The sequence below is a fragment of the Hyaena hyaena genome, unplaced genomic scaffold (genome assembly GCF_003009895.1).
Source record: "Hyaena hyaena isolate Hyena2069 unplaced genomic scaffold, ASM300989v1 scaffold_112, whole genome shotgun sequence".
NCBI lineage: Eukaryota > Metazoa > Chordata > Mammalia > Carnivora > Hyaenidae > Hyaena > Hyaena hyaena.
This window is the reverse complement of record NW_024080744.1, coordinates 1,928,710-1,942,847: the sequence shown is the minus strand read 5'-3', so window position 1 is coordinate 1,942,847 and position 14,138 is coordinate 1,928,710. Positions and strand designations below refer to the sequence as shown.

At 43.0% G+C, this 14,138-nt stretch overlaps 1 protein-coding gene across 3 annotated transcripts in view; it reads left to right on the top strand.

Annotated features, from left to right (window-relative positions):
* TNIK (TRAF2 and NCK interacting kinase) overlaps window positions 1-14,138 on the top strand; it is a 398,088-nt gene that overhangs the window by 220,485 nt on the left and 163,465 nt on the right. The gene's annotated exons all lie outside the window — the stretch shown is intronic.

Genomic DNA, 14,138 nt, shown 5'->3' with positions numbered 1-14,138 from the left:
GATTGCAGCTAAATTTAGCTGGAAATCGGTATATTTATAAGCTAGCCAGCTACCCGCCTGTTCCAGCCTGCCCAGAGCTCAGGGTATGTCATATTCACTTAAAAGAGCCTAAGTTCTTTCTCACAGTGTTATCATATTTCACCTCCCCAAGATTTCAGACTTCAGTGTTCTCAGCATTGTTGTCTGAAGGAGGGCATAGTTTTCTAAGAGGAACGTGAGTTCTTATTCCCAGCCTCCCAGGGATGGATGTGTCCGCTGACAAATTGTTGTCGTCCTTGCTGGCCACCACGTTGAAAGATTATGAATATGTCTCCTCGCCCTCCTACCCAAAAAAGGATTTGCAGGCCTTCACTTGGAAAGCACAATCGCTAATGCAGTCTGTGCTGACACAGAAGACTTCTGTTGGGAAGAGAGAGATTTTCAGCCTTTGCAGAGATCTGGGTCTCGCGCAGTTGCAGGTGGAGCCATTACTATGCTGTAATCACTCGTCTCAGACACTGTGTGGGACCCATATATGGATGTTTTTCCTTTACCGCCTGCAAAAATCTTGGGGTCTTGAATCCTCAGGTACCTAAAAGGCGGTGAAATGTTGTCACTGATAGAGCATAATGTTGCTCATCTTGTTCTTTCTACAGAAAGCAAATTCAACTTTGCTTATTTCTTAGAAACAGACCAATGGCAACAGCTAGATTCTTATATCCCTTCATTTGAAGAACTTACGTTGGATAAAAGCAAACACCTTTATTCTCTTATAATTGGCCCTTATATTTAAGCTTAAAGTTTCATCATGACTTATATATTAATCAAACAGAACAATGTATTCCTGAATTGAGCTGCCAATAATTTTTAAAACCTGTAACTAAGCATTTGAAAAGAGGGAAAGAACACACACATACACACTATAAAGAGTTGTTGAGAAATGAAAAAAAGGCTATTCTTTCAAAAATTAATGTAATTAGCAAAGTTATAGCTCTCTGTGCAAATATCATGAATCAAATTCTACCTAGCCCCAATACAACTCTATTAGTTTTATTTGTTTTAATTTAGAAAATGCCCCTTAATTGGGAGACAGTGCAGATCTTGGAACTGGCCTCTTACACATATGAAAGCCAGATGGAAAGTGGCCTTATGGGCCACTGGGTGTTACCTGTGTTCCAGAAGATCATGGGTATTGGAACTTGAGAAATATGCCCCTCATTTGTAAATGCTGCTGAGCAAAGAAAAAACAATACAGCCTCCATCTCCCTCCCTGGCCCTGTGGGAGATCCCTTAGAGCAAGATCTTATCTTTTGATTTTTGTGACCTTGTGGAGAATATGACTTTATTTTTTTTAATGTTTATTTATTTTTGAGAGAGAGAGCATGGGCAGGGAAGGGACAGGGAGAGAGGGAGGCAGAGGATCTCAAGTGGTCCCCATGCTACCAGCAGACAACCCAGTGCCGGGTTCAAACTCATGAACCGAGAGATCATGGCCTGAGCTGAAGTCAGATGGTTACCAACTGAGACACCTAGGCACCCCAAGAATTATGACTTTAAATGGAATTCAGCATTCATTGAGCACCTATTAAATGTTGAATTCTTTTAAAGCAGGGATTTTCAGTCTTGGCTCCTTTGACATTTTGGGCCCCAATATTCTTTGTTGGGGAAGGGGAATATACTGTGCATTGTATAAGGTCTGGTAGCATCTCTGGCTTCAATCCATGAAGTAATGGATTACATCAGCAACCAGTCTTGAGAATCAAAAAATGTCCCCAGACATCCCCAAATGTCTTTTAGGGGCTGAGTCAAAACTACCCCTTAAATAGAGTGAGGTAGAGACTTTATAGTTTTTAGGATAAAAGATATGTAACTGTTTAAAACTCACCCCCCATCTATGCCTATACCTATACCCATACCCACACCCACACCTATACCCACACACAAACCCATACTATACCTATATCTATACCTATACCCATGCCCATATTCATACCCGTACCTATACCCATACCCATACCTACACACATATCCATACCCACACCCATACTGATACCCATGCCTACACCCGTACCCATACTCATACCCATACCATCTATCTAGACACACACATTCTTACAGAGTCCTTACAGAGGAGGCATTTGGTTGGAAGCACTCATTGTAATCTTTTTTTTTTCATGAGAATCATTATAACTTCAGTAAATTGCTCACTAAATTTCATCTGTCGCCTCTGTTCCTGCTCAGATACAACTAAAGCCTATTGAAATTGATTTTTGTGTCAGCAACAGAGCAGGGATTGAGTAAGAACATGAAAGCTTCCCTTTCATTACTAGTCTTTTTTTTCCCCGCATTACTTTAGATTTGGTGGGCCCTAATTATATTCCAGTGCTTCTCCAGCTGACATTTCTTTTGTTTTAATTAAAACTTCTGGAGGTTTGAGGACACTGTGGGAGAGAGTTTATTCATCAACAGCCCTGATAGTCAAGCGTGTCCCTATTTGTGTCCCTGCTGCCTGAGAATGATAGCTGGGGACACAGTGGTCCTTTCCCTTTATTTTTCTCACCACACCGGTGCTATTTTTCCTTTCCCCCATAACTCTAAGCTTCCAGACCTGTTCTTGCTGCTGCCATAGACACTCTGTTATTAAGTAACCCAGACGGCACTGTGGGTAGACTGGCTTCCTATTGAAGCCATAAATTAGGTGAAATGAAATGCAGTACTGTCTTTTTTATCATCATCATTATTATTTATCTCTGCCTAGTTGCCTAGGGTGCCTCGTGGTGCAAAGCCAACCCACCCACTCCTGACCACGTGGTTGTAAATCTCCAAAAAGATAGGGCTGGTGTTGGGCTGTCATTGACAAACTGATACAGGCCTGGAGAGAGAACGTAGTAGATCTTCTTAATCTGCAGCTGGGAAGTGGGATGGAGTGAACAAAAGGGTCTGCCAGAGGTCCTGAGGGGAAGACAGGGTCACCTCCTAAAGTAGTCCCTAAAGAAGGAACTGTGGATTCAGAAATCTGACAAAATGAGCTACTTTCTCCAAGAACAAGTGAATCTGTTCTGCCTCAGTTAATATTCTCTCAGGAAAAGGGAACTCAGAGATGGAGGAACTTGAGCAGGGCAGCGTCTGGGTCTTTCTCTCTTATCGTATCTTTCTCTCCCTCACCCTTTCCTAGGTTAGGTGAATTGTGAGATCATGGAATGCAGAACGCTAGTACCTGCTCACAACTCCAGGGCTCATTCCCGTGACCCAGAGGGTCGGTTAGCACTTGGTAAAGGAAACAAAAACAAAACCTCCTTGATCCAAGCACTCATATAAGGCCATGTGGCCTTTTCCTCTAGTTACCATACTGGGAGCCATTCTTACAGCTTCTTATTGCTTAAGAGAAAAGCTACCTGCCACTCTTTGCCCCGAATTCTGTCATGCTTCTCCCAGGTTAAGCCAAGATGGGTCACTGGAGTCTCTCTGTTCACTGTGATTTGAGGCAGTTTACAAGGTCCTCTAGGCCTAGAAACTCCATGTTTCCAAGTGTGATTTAGCACCTGGTCTTTGTCAGGTGCTGTCCTAGACAACGACAGGACTGAGGACACATAAGGCCAAGTCCTTGCCTTTGAGGAGTCCTTGGATCTAGAAGTAAAGCAGCCAAAGGCTTTGGGGACTAAGTGAGCTCAGAGGAGAGAGAAGTGGGTTCCAGTGTCATTCACACTGTCTCCTGTAAGCTATTAAGAGCTACCCACTGTTGCATTGAACTCTTATAGTCTGCTTCAGGAACAGCCAATCTTTGTATCTTAAGGGGATTACTGGCCTCTCTGTCATGCTATACCCGTGTATTTTAAAACACTGCTCAGACTCTCAGATTTCAGAGTACTAAAATCTCACCCAATAGAAAAACCCCAGTGAAAAACAAAAATAACCATTCAGAATCAACATAAAGTTGTTTACTTTTACTCTTTAAAAATTAAGAATGTTTCATTTTTTTGTGTCTTTATTTTGAGAGACAGAGAGGAATGGAGGAGGGGCAGAGAGAGAGGGAGACACAGGATCTGAAAGCAGACTCCAGGCTCTGAGCTAGCTGTTAGCACAGAGCCCGATGCAGGATTCAAACCCACAGACTGTGAGATCATGACTTGAGCCGAAGTCGGGCGCTTAACCGACGGAGCCACCCAGGCGCCCCAAGAATGTTTCATTAAGGACATTTTTTTCCATCAAAAATCTTAAAGGAACCTACTTAAATTGAGTATCTTCTACTTTCTGGGAAAAAAGAAAGTATTTTCTTTTTTCTTATTTTCTTATTTTCCTCCTTTTCCTGAAGTTGAGTATATACTTCCTCCTGGACTGGTGTCCAGGAACCAGGGCTTTTAAATGCCTTCTATATCTGCAGGGGCCACCCTGACTCGGGATAGAGAGGGCTTTGGGGCTCGGTGTGGGGGGATGGAACTTTGGGGAGGCCTAGGAATTGGCTGCATATGCATAGTCTTTCCCCATCTTTTGAACCCCTACGTCTAGGGGGTTCAAAACTTCTCCCAGAAATTCATGTACACAAGCCATCAATGGTTGTGGTAATTCTGTGGCATCAATCAGATGAGAGCCCATAAGGTCTTTGGTTTTGTGCTCCTGTTTTTGGGTTGAGAGAAGAGGTTACTTGGGAGTGTGTTCCTGGCTTAAGGCCATGGCCAGGAGACTGGTTCTGCTACTTTTTTGAGCTCTCCTCACCCTGCAGCCTGTCTGCCTCGTCACTGCTGTCACTTCAGCTGTGCGTGCCTTTCCTGGGTACAGGCATTAGGCTCCCTGCCATGGAATCTGCATACATTAACTATTGTCTGCTAAAAATTGTGACTATTTGATTTTTTTCCCTTTAATGATCCATTTTGATTTATAAACCAAGCCAAACTGGCAGCCCTGAGGACAGGACTCCTAGTTTCTAACAAAGAAAAATGAGTCTTTTCTTCCCCGCTCTGTGTCTGTGATTAAGCCTCATTCTCAGTTGGCCCAGCCCTGAACAGTCTTGAAAACAAGCCATTTTCTGCCTCGCAGAGGTGCCAAACAGAGGTATTCACAGTGAGTGGTGTTGAGTTGGGGAGCTGTTGCTTGGGAACTGCCCTGTGTCAGTGCCTTGCTTCGTCTTTGCCAAAGGTCTGGGTGCTGTGATGGCTGGATCGCGGTTCTACAGATACCGAGGGCAGGATTTTTTCACGCTGCTGATGAATGGCACATGCAGGCCAAGGAAAAATAAAGTCCTTATTTAACCTGGGGAAACCCTAGGAGCAGACACTGGTCCAAATATATCCTGTGACAGTTCTTGTTCCTTGATTAGAAGGATCTTTGGAATCTTTTCATGAAGTTGTTTTGTCTACTTCTTTGACTTAAGACGTGGTGTATCAAAGAAAGGCAGCATTCTTGAAGATGTCCAGATGGGTCTCTTAACTATGCTTTAATCTTAACTGGGACTGGCAAATCAAGAGTGCACCTTCACTCTCATCGTTATAGCTCAGAGGGAAAGCTAAAGCCAATCTCTAGTCTCTGTGATCTGTGAAGAAAGGAAGTCGATTGGCCTCTCTATCAAGTTTAAAGGAACTTCATCTACTAAATTCATCTTCTCATGTCGTATTTATGAGTGAGATGATTGAGATTCTTGCTCACAGTGCCACCCCATCTGCTCCCATATATTTTGTGCCTTGATAACAATAGGGAGATGGGGCACCTTGGGGGTGGAGGTCGGGGCCTCAGTCAGTTAAGCATCTGACTTTGGCTCAGGTCACGATCTCACAGTTCATGAGTTCAAGCTCCACATCAGGCTCTGTGCTGACAGCTCAGAGCTTGGAGCCTGCTTTGGATTTTGTATCTCCCTCCCCCTCTGCTCCTCTCCCACTTGCTTTCTCTCTCTCTCTCTCTCTCTCTCAAAAATAAATAAAAATTAAAAAAGAAAGAAAGAAATGGGGGGAAATGGGAGAAACTGATATAGACATATGGATGGTGTTGACCATGAACCTGAATACAACCCTCAGATCTCACTACTTGTCTCACTAGTAAGCACCTACTTAGTCTGAGTCCCTGGTATGCCAAGCACTGTAGGAGATGCAGGAGGTGCAGGGTAAATATGTATCCAAGCCATTCCCAAGCCTTGTTGATTTAATCTTCTGAATATCTCGATTCCATCCACTTTTCACCCTCTCCCTTACTTCCATCCTAGTCCAAGTTGCCATCCTCTCTCAACTGAATTAATGACTAACTAATGTTATAAATATGTATATAATGTTATAAATGCTATTTTCCCATTATCCTGTCCTCCATTCTCTGCCCTGCCTCTAGAGCAATCTTCTCAAAATGCAAACTTGGTGACTTTACGCCCTTGCTTCATACCCTTCACTGGCTGCCCATTGGTCTTAATGATAAAGGCAGAATTCCTCAAAAGAGACTGTGAGACCATGCTTGGACTTGCTAGGTGCTTTCTCGCCACTCCAGCCATACTGGCCTGCTTTTGGTTACTTAAATGCTCTAGTAAATAGCATAACAGGACCTTCGGACATGCTGTTCCCATTATCTGGATATGTTTGCTAACACTAGACTTAGTTCATTTTGTTCATTCTTTAGGTCAGAGTTTTTGTAAAAATTTTTAAAAAAATAAAAAAAACGTTTCAGATCCAATAAGAAATATTATACATTAATGTCAAATAAGGAAGGAAGGAAGGAAGGAAGGAAGGAAGGAAGGAAGGAAGGAAGGAAGGAAGGAAGGAAGGAAAAGGGAAAGGAAGGAAGGGGGAGAGAAGGGGGGAAGGAAACAAAGGAAAGGAAAAGAAAAGAAAGGAAGAAAGGGGGAAAGATAAAAGAAGGAAGAAAGGAAGGAAAGAAGTGAGGGAGGGAGGGAAGGAGGAAAGAGGGATGGAGTCTTTGATGGAGTTTCCTGAGGAACAAATTTTGAGAACAGAGATTTTAGGAAGTATTTTGGTGAGTGTTCTCAGAATCAACACCTGTGGGAGAGTAAAGATAGATTTGAGCAGAGGAAGAAGTTGAATTCACTAAGGCCTTATGCAATCCCAAAATATCCCAAAAAGGAGCTTTGGAGCTGGGATGGCCTTTCAGAGTTGTTTCACCTTGATATTAAGTGATGTAGGCTTTTATATTCCTACATCTACCAGTCATTGAATGCTTGCTACCTTCATTAATAGTCATTGAATGCTTACTCTCTCTCATCAGGGAGTGTGACCTTGGGTCTGGCTGTTCTCTTTGGCTAAGGGCAGCTCCTGAAGAGTAGTGGAACACCTTGGTCCTGAAGAAGGGATTTGTGTGGCACGCCACAGTGTCCATGATAGTCAATCCCTTGTGGTGCTTATTTTGTATAAGTTTGGAAACAGCTCCTCTAGTATTCTAGCTGGTCTCTTTTCTTTAACAATGTTATAAGAAGCCCACAGCTACATCTTATCTAATGGTTACAGCTTATGCTCATCATTTCCCTCCTCTACTATCCATTTGACTTCTCCTCTCCTTGGTTAGCATCTTTGCTGTCTACATGGCTGACTTGTTGAGGTGAACTGATCCTCATTCCTGAGAAGTCTGAGGCGTGCTTACCAGGCCTTTCTCATGCTTGACTACTGCTGTTGTCCCTTTACCAAAATTTTCAGGGCTTGAAAAAAAACACCCCTTCTCTTCTGCAGCCTGAGGGTAGAAAAAGCTGAGGACCAGACCCAGGAATTAATTATCAGAGTAGAACAAAAGGTTGAATCCCCAACTTGAGTCTAATTGGTAAGGAATGAGACTCTGAAACTTGAAATGGAGACATACAGTTTGATGTGCTTGAGAACTTGAAATCTTCCATTTCCCTGCCCCCTCTGAGCCTACAGCAGCGAGGTCCCCATGTTATTTGAAGACAGTGCACAGGTCTCAGGATTTAAACCTCACCTCCCTGATGATTTTCACAGATTGCCTTCAGTTGATGATTAATTGCTGTTGGCTTTTCTTTGTTTTTCTCTAGTACATCAGTGGCTCTCAGCAAAAACAGAAGCCATCTAATTCCATTTTTTAAAATTACTGTTTCTTTTGGACCTCTCACAAGTCTGAAATATTAGAATCACTAGTGAATTCTCTTGCCCTGGATCCTACTCTACTCCAGTTCCTTACTAGTGAACATCTGGACAGTGACACTGCTACACTGTGCCAGGGGCTCTCCAAGAGCCACTTATGGGGGTCCTCTTGCAGCTACTCTAACAGCCTGTCTCCTGGAGCCATTCCTGTCATCAGGTGTCTTAGGTCTAGTTCCCCTGGAAACAGACCCTGAGATGGGGATTTACATGCAGGAATTTTACTGAGGAGTGGTCTTAGGGCCTATACCTATGAAGAAAATAGAATTAAGCAGAAGAAAGAATAACTGCAATGCAGTCTTAAAATGACCACAGCCATCGCTAGAGCAGGTCAGGAGCAGAGGTGGTCCTTTAGAATTGTCGCACTTTAAGGCAAGAGGGCTTGGCCTTTTATACTCCTGTGTCAACCAGTCGTTGACTTGGCTGTCTTCAGGAGGGAGTATGACTTTGGCAGTGTGTTTGTGGTTGAGGGCACTTTCCAGAGCTCAAACTGGCTGAGAGCTATCAGATGTTTCAGTCCTGAAGGGAAATTCGGGGCGGTGCACTATAGCATCACTGATTGATAGGTAGGTGGGTAGGTAGGTAGGTAGGTAGGTAGGTAGATAGATGTAAGCATGACTTTTGATCCATGAAGCAACAGCTACCATTACTGCATGTTCTACACTCTGATTTTTTCCCATTTGACTTGATTTATTTTCAGAGTTCTTTGTGGGGTTTTTGTTTATTTTTTAAGTTAGCTCTATGCCCAACATGGGGCTTAAATTTACGACCCTGCGATCAGGAGTCACACGCTCTACCGACTGGGCCAGCCAGGTGCTCCAATTTTCATGGTTCTTATGATGCACATTTTGAAAATCATAGCATTGGATGTGATCAGTAGGGTTTGTGTAAGATACCGTGGAAATGCTATGGTAGAGCACTCACTTGAAATTAGGAAAGTGAAGTCTTCCTTGACAAAGGGGAGATCTAATGTAAGCTACACACAAAGAGCTAAAAACATTCTACCTGTAAGTGAGTCCTTGGACAGCAGGGAAGGAAATAGTAGGTAGAGCGTCTGCATTTTCCACAAACCCAGTTTGCTCATGTGCTCTGCTGGAAACAAATGTATTTCAGTGACCTAGAAATGAAAGTACTCTTTCTTCCAGGCTAGCCTCGGGCTAGCAGCTCTAAAGCCATCTTGCTGTTCCTTAAAAAATAACAGCAGTAGCAGAGCCAAGGCTTACATGGCTATTTCAGACAAAATCATTGTTTTTCTTTTGCATTCATTTTAGGGAGGAGGTAAAGGGGTAGAGTACTTTAGTCTTTGAGTGATTTAGGTTTCACTGCAGTGTTGAGTTATTTTGTAAAGAATAAGAATCAGCAGATTTTTTTTAACCTCAAGTGTGAGGAAAAAGAAAGGAAGAAGGGGAGCAGAGTATGTTTGTGTGTGTGTCTGAGGATGGGGCCGGACCACGCTCACTGGCTCCAAGTGACCTCACACCCTTGCTCTTCTGGATGTGAGGCCCATCCCTCCTCCTTTCTTGTGGACAGGCTCGGATGCTTGAGGACATGATTGACAGTAGGCTTTGGGTCCTACTCAAATACCAATTATGTCTTTCTAGAATTAGTCTGTTATTTTTGTTGTTGGTTATTTTAGGGGAACAAAACCATTCTTTTATTAAAAATGACTCAGCAACTGCAGTCAAACAACATATTTTTTCTAAGTTTTGCGGAGAAAAAAATTTTAACCATTTTGTCTCTCTTTCATGTTTTTTTTTCCAGAATAAAAATTATCTTGTTTTTGGTTGAATATGTATTTTAGATCCAAATACAGAAGGAGTCTCTGTTTAGATTTGTTGTTTCTTTCGTACGTGAAAATAAATTAAAATTGGGGGTAATGTTAAATTTTCACTTTAAAATTCTCCTGTCATAGTCAAATCCTCCCATGTTGCCTTACCTTCAAATTAAAAAAAAAAGAAAATTTTTTTTCTTTAAATCCTACCTGAAATAGAGACGAGCGGTTCAATGTTTAACTCCAGTTAAGTAAAATATGAAAGGATTCATTGAAAGTAGTGTTTTTAAAAAATTTTTAGTGATAATAATTTTTAATTCAGGAGCTGGATGGCAGAAGTGGGAAAGAGGAGAAAGTGACCTGGGGTTAGGTCCTCATTTATTGTGAGATTTTGGCCCCATCTCAAAAAAGGTAGTGGATTAGGCACCTTAGGGTCTCTTCCTACTCAATTTCTTTGTGACTTTATGAAGTTGCATCTTTAAACACTGTCCTAACAATGATGGTGCCTTGGGTTTCTAATGATAGTTAGGTCAGCTGACTCCTGGCTATTCCCTCAAAGTCAACTTTAATCTGGATCCTAATTTGGATTGACATTCTCCAGTGATGTAAAAGGCACCTCATGCCAGGCGGCCTCCGTTGTAGCCCTCCTCTATCAAAGGTTGACAGCTCAGCAGCCTTCCTCTTTCAGGGTGCGGGGAGATGCCTTTGCCTAGGACTGAGCTGAGGGTGCTAATTGTTGCATCTCCAGGATCTCATTTAAGCCCAAACTGCCATCCTGGGGTATATTATTCAGTCATCTGTCAGAGCCATCAAGAACTGTTCTTCAGCTCAGAAGTGAAATTTAAAATGGGAAAGTAGTAGGTTATTTTTTTTCCTCAGTGTTACCTTTAATGTCATTATAGCAGTTACTAGAATAAAAAAAAAAAAGACCAAACAACAACATACTCTAAATCCAAAAAAAAAGTAGCAGATATTTATTTCAGACCAAGAACTGCCTGGTGCCTTGCTTTTGAAATATGAAATGGATTGCTTATATTCTGTCTGCTCCCTGGCCTTGGGCCTGGATCAGGAGAGCTACATCTGCTTGGCTCCCAGGCTGTTGGTGGAAAGAACTAGGTGTTGACGTGTCTTTGTAACCAGTTGTTAACTCCAAGCGGACCCCTGTTTCTTAAGGAGTTAAAGATCAAATGCAGTGTTTCCCAAACTGTGTATTGACAGAGGTGCTTTGGACTCCCACAGGGGAAGAGAAAGAGGTGGCCCTCAGAGAAGACCAGAGTTTGCTGGTCAAGCCTCTGGTTGAATCAGGAGGATTCCATATTAGAGTAAGGGAAGATGTCCTATGTAGGGATCTCCTATAAATGAAGCCAGAGAAGAAGGAAGGGAGAGTAGGAAGGAAAAACAAAGGGAGACAGCGGGGACTACTGGTTCTTTGGGCCCAGTGCAGTAAAAGAAACATGGACACATTCATGGGTAGCATAGAGGTGAGTGACTGACAGGGAGGTTTCAGAGGAGGTGGTACTGAAGTTGAACCTAAGAAGAGTGAATAAGTTTACTAGGGACTCAGGAAGTGAAGGGCATCTTAGGCTAAGAAAACACATCATCAGAGAGTCAAGAAACAATATAGTGCATTTAGAGAACACAAATAGTTTAGTTTCAAGGACCACAGAATAAGAGCAGATGGGAGCCTGCCGAGGTGGTATGGCAGATAGAGAGTGAGTTCTTAGGGGACCCTGCAAGCCATGTGCAGGTGGTTTTGCCCTTATCTGGCTATATGGATCCATTAAAGAATTTCAAGGTGGGGGCACTTGGATGGCTCAGTCAGTTAAGTGTCTGGCTCTTGGTTTTGGCTTAGGTCATGATCTCACAGTTCTTGGGTTCAAGCCCCATATTGGGCTCCGTGCTGATACTTTGGAGTCTCCTTTGGATTCTCCCTCTCTCTCTGCCTCCCCCCCCCCAGTTGCTCTGTTTCTCTTTTAAAAAAAAAGAATTTCAAGGTGAATCAGCTGTACGATACTAACCAGACCCTCTATATTTGCCTTCAGTTTCCCTACCCTCCTTTATTTTTTTTAATGCCTTACTTATTTCTGAGAGAGAGAGAGAGAGAGAGAGACAGCATGAGGAAGGGAGGGTCAGAGAGAGAGGGAGACACAGAATCCAAAAACAGGCTCCAGGCTCTGGGCTAGCTGTCAGCACAGAGCCCGATGCAAGGCTCGAACCCACGAACTGTGAGATCATGACCTGAGCCGAAGTAGGCCGCTTAACCGACTGAGCCACCCAGGCACCCCTTCCCTACCCTCCTTTAGTGCCTTGGTAGAGAAACAACCATTGTTGGAGGTATGCTTTATGGCCCTTACTTTAAAGACTATACAGATGATCCCTGAACAACACAAGTTTGAACTGCATTGGTCCACTTGTATGCAGATTTTTTTTACAGTGCATATTGTAAATGTATTTTCTCTTCTTTATGATTTTCTTAATAACATTTTCTTTTCTCTAGCTTACTTTATTGTAAGAATACAATCTATAATATATATAACATATAACATATGGGATATTTATTTTTTAGCGCTTATTTATTTTTGAGAGAGAGAAAGAGCACAAGAACACAAGTGGGGGAGGGACAGAGAGAGACAGAGAGAGAATTCCAAGCAGGCTCCATACTGTCAGCACAGAGCCAAAAGTGAAGCTCAAACTCATAAACTGTGAGATCATGACCTGAGCAGAAATCAAGAGTCGGACGCTTACCCGACTGAGCCACCCGGGTGCCCCAAGTTATATGTTAATCAACTGTTCTATGTTATTGGTAAGGCTTTTGGTGAATAGTAGACTATTATTAGTTAACTTTTTGAGGAGTCGAAAGTTATATACAGATTTTTGACTCCACAGGCGTCAGTGCCCCAACCCTCGCACTGTTCAAGAGTCAACTGTATTCCCAAAGAAAAGCTGTTGATTCCTTTGCTAAGGTCATCACCACAGCATCGTAGACTCTTCCTGGGACCTGAACAACTCTGGAGGCCATTTAGTGTTTATCAACAGAGGGCGCTGTTACTACTTCTCCCTTGTGTGAGACTGACTGAAAGAAGTTAATGTTCCTGGCCTCTGGACACTGAATTGCAGTAGCACTACACTACTCACTCAGTCATTGCCAAAACTGTTTCCAAATGCTCCTTAGGGTGGAAAGGGGTGGCGGTAACAATAATACTTGCTCCCTTCATCTTCACCCACTGAGCCCTCTTCCCCTACATTTTGCAGATGAGGGAACTAGGGCTCAGATGGGTTACATCCCCTGTCCCAGATGAACCTACTGGTCATGAGCAGAACCTGGACAGGACTCAGGCCTCTGGAGCTTCAGTTCAGGGCTCTGTGAGGTAACACACCAGACTTCTCCCTTACTGTCTCAAATGTTGAAATAAGTAGGAGGAGCTGTGCCCATGACCATATTAGGTTACCAAGGAGAAAAGGGAGGGAGCAGAATGGGAGGTGGAAAGGTAAAGGAAGCACTACTAGAATCAGAGAAAATAGATGTAAAAAGCTGAGAAGGATGAGAAGCAAAGGGGCAGACAGCACTAAGCAGCACTAAGCATCTCCCCTCTTCCCAACCGTAAGTGTCCATGCCTCTCTCATCTGCTGTTTTCATCCATAAACACACCACATCATCTGTGGGGTGAGCACCCACCATTCCAGGTACTGGAAATACAACAATGAGACATGACCTTGGCTTTCATGAATCATATGGCCTAGAAGGAAAGACAGCATTTAACATTAAGCACAAGACAGGGTCATAAATAATCACAGGCAGCATCTGCCGACAGCTTATCTGTGCCAGGCACTGTCGAACACTTTATATACATTATCACATTTAATTTTTCACTGTGATGCCAGGAGTTAGGTACCATTATTTCCATTTTTCAGATGAAGAAGCTGAAGCCTAGAAGGTTAAGAAACTCGTCTAAGGTTATGCAGCTGGGATTTGAATCCAACTAATCTTGGAGGCAGTATCACACTCCCTGGTAGCAGTTGAAGTGTATTTTTTGGAAGTCATATATAAAATGCATTTTTTAAAAATATTTTTTATTTATTTCTAGGAGAGACAGAGAGACAGTGTGAGCAGGGGAGGGTCAGTGAGAGAGGGAGACACAGACTCTGAAATTGGCTCCAGGTTCTGAGCTGGCAGTCAGCACAGAGCCGGACGCGGGGCTCGAACCCACGAACCGCGAGATCATGACCTAAGCGAAAGTCGGACGCTCAACCGACTAAGCCACCCAGGCGCCCCATAAAATGCATTTAAAAGTTAGGCATATTGACCATCTTTG